Here is a 6,000-nt window from a genome sequence, read left to right as displayed (position 1 = left end):
GAGCCCAGCCCCCTCTAACAGCGTTGTGACCCTGAGCAAACCACAGACCCTCTCCAGGCCTCAGTTCCCCTCTTATAAAGTGGGAATAGTAGTACCCACCACACAGGGTAGCTGTGAGGTTTAAATTAGGTAATTGATGTAGAGTGCCTGCCTCATGTAAGTGCTTAAGAAATAGAAACTCTTTCCCAAGTAGTTAGTATGCTTTGTACCTGGCATGCTATCTCATTTTAAAGCAGCTGCTTCCAAGGATTAAAGAACATTATTCTAGTGACGTGTATAGCATACATAGGCACGTAAGAGCCTGAAGAAAAAAGTCCAAGACTGAGATATTATGCTACAAAAAATGGATATATTTGAAACTGTTTTTACTCGAAGAACTAGTTGTATAAACAGGCCACTAGATGTCAGCATTGCATCATACAACAAAACAAGTGTGTTCCTGCCCACTTGTAATGAATACCAAAAAAAAAAAAAACAACCAAACCCACTGCCGTCAAGACGATTCCAACTAATAGTGACCCTGTAGGACAGAGTAGAACCGCCCCATAGAGTTTCCAGAGAGCGCCTGGTGGATTTGAACTGCCGACCTCTTGGTTAGCAGCTGTAGCACTTGACCACTACACCACCAGGGTTTCTGTAATGAATACCAGTATGGACTAATGGTGACCACATGAGTGTCAGAGTAGAACTCTGCACCAAGAATTTTAAATGGCTGATTTTTTTCAGAGGTAAATCACCAGGCCTTTCTTCTGAGGCACCAGTGGGTAGACCCAAACTTCCAACCTTTCAGCAGCTGAGCACGTTAACCATTTGCACCACCCAATCAATAGTTAACACTTATCGAGTGCTTACTTGGTACCAGGCATTGTTCTATGCACGTGTTTCATATCTCAGCTGCCCTCAGAGGTAAGAACTGTTTTCTCCATTTTCCATACGAGGAAACAGAGTCACAGAGGTGAAAGAACTGCTAGGAAATAGAAGAGCCCAGATTTGGCTGGCTTCCGAGTCCATGCTCTTATCCTCTATTTTTATTCTACTGCCCTCACCATAAATAAGACAAGGACGTCTGCGGGTTTCCTGAATCCTTTTCAGTACATAAAATAGAGTACCATAAATATTTAGTTCAATAGCAGTCATCGTTTATTTTCCCTAAGATTGCACTGTAAAATATCCATTCAAAATCAGTCTCCACTAGTCATTACATATATTCTGTAAGTGCATGAGGTCAGGGCTTCCAACTTCTCTCACCACTGGACAAACGGCTCCTAGCACAGTACTTGGCACATAGTAGGTATACAGTAAATATGGTGAATGATGGAATGAGTGAGTAAATGAATTGTCCACATTGAGAGGTAAGATACATAATGATTAAGGGCTTGGACTCTGGCGCCAGATTGCTGGGGTTCAAATTCCGGCCCTTCCTCAGTAGCCATGTGACCTGGAACAAGTTACTTAACATCCCTGTGCTTCATCTGTAAATTGGGGATAATAATGGTACCTACATCACAGCATTGTGAGATTTAATGAGTTAATATAGATAGCACTTAGTGCCTGACACACACACTAAGTGTTGGCTGTTATTATTTTATATGCCATTTATACTGTTATAAGGCTCTTAGGAAAATCTCCAAATAGGGCCAGAGTTCCCAACCCCACTACACTGTTCTCCTTTTCTAGGTAAGCGTGTGTGGAATACTGTATTTTCCGAATTGTCTGTAACAGTATCTCCTAACCCATATGCTCCACTAGAACCTTGCCACTCCCCTATCAAGAGGTAAAGTCCAATCCTTCTTCCCTTGAATCTGGTGGGCTTGTGACTCACTTGTACGCAGTAGAACGTGGCAGAAATAATGCTGTGTGATGTCCAAGTCCAAGGCTAGGTCATAAAAAGCAATGTAGCTTCTGCCTTATTAGCTGGAACACCTGCGTTTGAAGCCCTGAGCCACCATGTAGGAAGTTTGACTAGCCTGAGGCTGCCATGTTGTGAGGAAGTCCATGCCACGTGGAAGCTATGAGTAGGTTTTCCAGTTGAGGTCCCAGCCAAGAGCCAACATCATCCAGACAAATAAGAAGATACTTCCAAGTGGTCCCAGCCCCCAGCCATAGAGTCACCCCACTTTTAAGTCTTCCTGACTGAGGCCCCAGATGTCATGGTGCAGAAATAAACTGTTCCCACTGTGGACTTTCCAAATTTCTGCCATACAGAATTAAAAGAATAATAAAAAATGGTGTTGTTTTATACCACTGAGTTTGGGGTGGTTTATTACACACCAATCAGTAGTAACTGGAACAGCATATAAGATTAGTAAATAACCAAAAAAAACCAATGCCGTTGAGTCGATTCCGCCTCATAGCGACCCTATAGGACAGAGTAGAACTGCCATATAGTTTCCAAGGAGTGCCTGGCGGATTCGAACTGCCGACCCTTTGGTTAGCAGCCGTAGCACTTAACCACTATGCCACCGATTAGTAAATGGCCACCATTAATTTTATATGCTGTTTCCAGTATTAAGTGATGGAGTTGGGGGCCTAAGATGGCGGAGTAGTCAGATGCTTCCTGTGGTCCCTCTTACAACAAAGACAAAAAAAAAAAACAAGTGAATTGATTATGACAATCTAGGAGCCCTGAACATCAAAGTTGAGGCATTGGGCTGAGTGGCAGGGGGAGGGAGAGACAGTTCAGAAGCAGCAAGGATTTGCTAGACTCGACCTGGCCAGCACCTTGCAGGCTGGATCACTTGGCGTGTGCACAGGCTGAAGCAAGCAGTAGCCCTTGGGACATGTTTTCCACACTGGGAGGAACCAAGTAGTGGGGAGTCTGCTCAAGCCTCCAGAACCAGGGAGAAGTGGTACTGAATCTGCTAAAGTTAAGTGCGTCTAACCTACCATGCAGGACCAATAAAATTCTTCCCCTGCCTGGGAAGTACCTCTCTCCCATTTACCTTCCCCTCTCAGCTCTGCTCTGTCCCAGTCTGGCTTCGGCAATTGCCAAGCCACTTGAGCCGGAAGTGGGACCCATTGTGTGCCCCCCCCGCCCCCGAGGCATTCTCCCAGCTGCAGAGAGGGAACAAATCAACAAACAGGGGAAAAAAAAATCTGCCAGCTCTCCTAAACCAGGAACTCAGGGTAGGCATTGCCTAGGTACAGGCATAAGGGGTTCACGAACTTTGAATGCCTTTCACCCTTGCCTAGACTGGTGTGGGCCCATTAGCACAGTCCCCCAGGGTATATACCTGAAGCCTGTTTTCAACTGCAGCAGCTAAGGGGGGAGTGGCAGATTTGTAATATTTGACACTGCCCTGACCATTAAGCAGGGTCCTCATCTACCCACATCAGGGGCCAGAGTTCTGAGGGGCACCACCCACTCCACCTAGCCGCCTGCAACAGGAGTCCAAGAATAGTTGTACCCTCCAGTCCTTACAGCCAACAGCATTGGGTGCCCAAAGTCCTGCTGCAAAACCCACCCACCTACACACTCTAGGGAATAGGGACATGCCTCCCACCCAGGCACTCAGGGCAGCCATCAGCCCCGTACCTTGCTCAGCAGATAACCCTCTACTGCAGCCAGACACCTGTGCCTACTCCAGTCACCACTAGGTAACCCTGCCCGTCTGGTTGTTAAGTGATTACATCTACCCTATAGAACAGTAGAACTGCCCCACAGGGTTTCCAAGGAGCACCTGGCAGATTCGAACTGCATACCTTTTGGTTAGCAGCCGTAGCACTTAACCACTATGCCACCAGGGTTTCCAAGTGATTACATACAAAAGGAAAACCTGCAAAAGTCAGAAACTGTGTAAGGTGGAAATATACCTGAGAAGGAAAACTCATTTTCTACTAAAACAATCAAAAAGTGGTAAGACTGCACCCTGTCAAAGGTAGAAAACTTGTTAGACCCAGAAAATTAAGGCAGTCCCTCCAGTTCCAGGTCTCACAGGTTTTACTGTGTATACTAAACATGTTGTTATTGGATGACATTGAGTGAATTCTAACTCGTAGTGACCCCATATGACAGAGTGGAACTCTCCCATAGGGTTTTCTTGGCTGTAATCTTTATGGAAGTAGATTGCCAGGTCTTTCTCCTGCAGGACTACTGGGTGGGTTCAAACTGCCAGCCTTTTGGCTAGCAGCCAGATAGATGCTTAACTGTTGTACCACCAGGGCTCCTTCTACTAAACAGTTTGCTGAATGTCTTTCGACCCCTTTTAAAAAGATGGGCTCCACATCTGCCTTGAAGAAGGCCATGTGACAGTGAATTAGTGGTGAAGCCAAGCGGTCTACAGATGACCCTTTGAGAAATACAGCACTTGATAGTTCACAACTCTTAAAAGTCTTTTTATTCAGAAATCCCGTCTGCTTCCTTGTCAGATATATAAAACAAAACAAAATCTATTGCTGTCAAGTTGATTTTGACTTATGGCAATCCCATGTGTTACAGAGTAGAACTGCTCCATAGGGTTCCTAGGCTGTAATCTTTTCAGAACCAGGTTTCCAGGCCTTTCTTCTGTGGCAATACTGGGTGGGTTCAAACCACCAACCTTAGTAGTCAAGTGCATACTGTCTATACCATGTATGTCTTTATAAATAATCCTTTTGTGTCCCAAATAAGGCAGCAGTTGTGGCTGACATCAAAATTTCTCCCGGAGGGAAGCCTTCTGCTAGACTAGCCACTGATTGTTCCTTCAGTAGTCTGGCTAGGCAGGGTGGACTTGGCTGAGGGCAAGACCCCTCTGTGTCCACCTCCATTCATGCCCAGAATTGCTGACTACCTCAGCTTCAGCAGAAGGTAGGTAATAAACCAAACCCCATTGCCTTCGAGTCAATTCTGACTCATAGCAACCCTATAGGGCAGAGCAGAGCTGCCCCACAGTTTGCAAGGAGTGCCTGGTGGATTCGAACTGCTGACCTTGTTATTAGCAGCCGTAGCTTTTAACCAGTATGCCACCAGGGTTTTCAATAAGCCCTTAGATAGTGACGTCAAGTGAAAAACAAAATCCAGATTTGGTAGGGAGAGGCCTTACTCAGAAAGGAAAGGGGGAAAGGGACTCTTACAATAGTGGGGGAGGGCCGGGGTGGGGGCGGGGCGGAGACTGCTACAATGAACACTCCAATCACAAGCTCTGCAATGACTCAAGAGTTGGGGAAAAAAGCATTTTCTTTTATTGAGACAGAGTAAACAAGGCTAGAAAAGCCCAGGTATGGGGAAGTGAAAGAATGCCATCATCAGGGAGTAAATCAGAATGTTTTACACTGAGGCCAGCCTGTTCTCTAGGAGGGGCTCAGGCTGAAGGTGCGCCAGAGTTCAGAGCCTTGGGGGGAGGAAAGGAGGTTAACCAAAGTTTTGGTTAATACGCAGTTTCTGACTGATCAGTGAGGACAATAGTTACTCATTCTGAGGTAAGGAAATGGGAACTTGGAGGGTCTGTGTAAGTGCTCAGCTGCTTACCAAACGGTCAGTGGTTTGAACCCATCAGCTGCTCTGAGGGAGAAAGAAATGGCAGTCTTTTCCTGTAAAGTATACAGTCTTGGAAACCCTATGGGACAGTTCTACTCTGTCCTACAGGGTCACTTTGAGTAGGAATAGACTTGGGTTTGGTTTTGGTGTCTGGCCTTACATACACAGGTAAACAAGGGGGCATCAGTGAGGCTCATCTGAGTCATATGAGAAGGGTGGTGGTTTGCAGTGAGCCATTTTCCTGAACACAAAGGGTGGGGGGATTTCTCTAACCATCTCTGTTTCCTAGTATCATAGGGTTCAGGTAGCACTCAACACTGCTCACTCTGTGGCAGGCACTGTTCTAAGTGCTTTACATTTAATCCTCAAAACAGCTCTGGGAGGTAGGTACTATTATCATCCTTTGACAAGAAAACGCAGACATACAGAGGTTAAGTATTTTATGAAATAACATAGTAAATTAGTGGTGGAGCCAAGATCACAGCCCAGGCAGAGCGGCTCCAAAGCCAGGCTCCTAACCACAGGCTGGACTGCCTTTGCTATAG

Source organism: Loxodonta africana, chromosome 3 (genome assembly GCF_030014295.1).
Source record: "Loxodonta africana isolate mLoxAfr1 chromosome 3, mLoxAfr1.hap2, whole genome shotgun sequence".
Classification (NCBI taxonomy): Eukaryota; Metazoa; Chordata; class Mammalia; order Proboscidea; family Elephantidae; genus Loxodonta; species Loxodonta africana.
Note: the sequence above shows the minus strand (reverse complement) of the source record.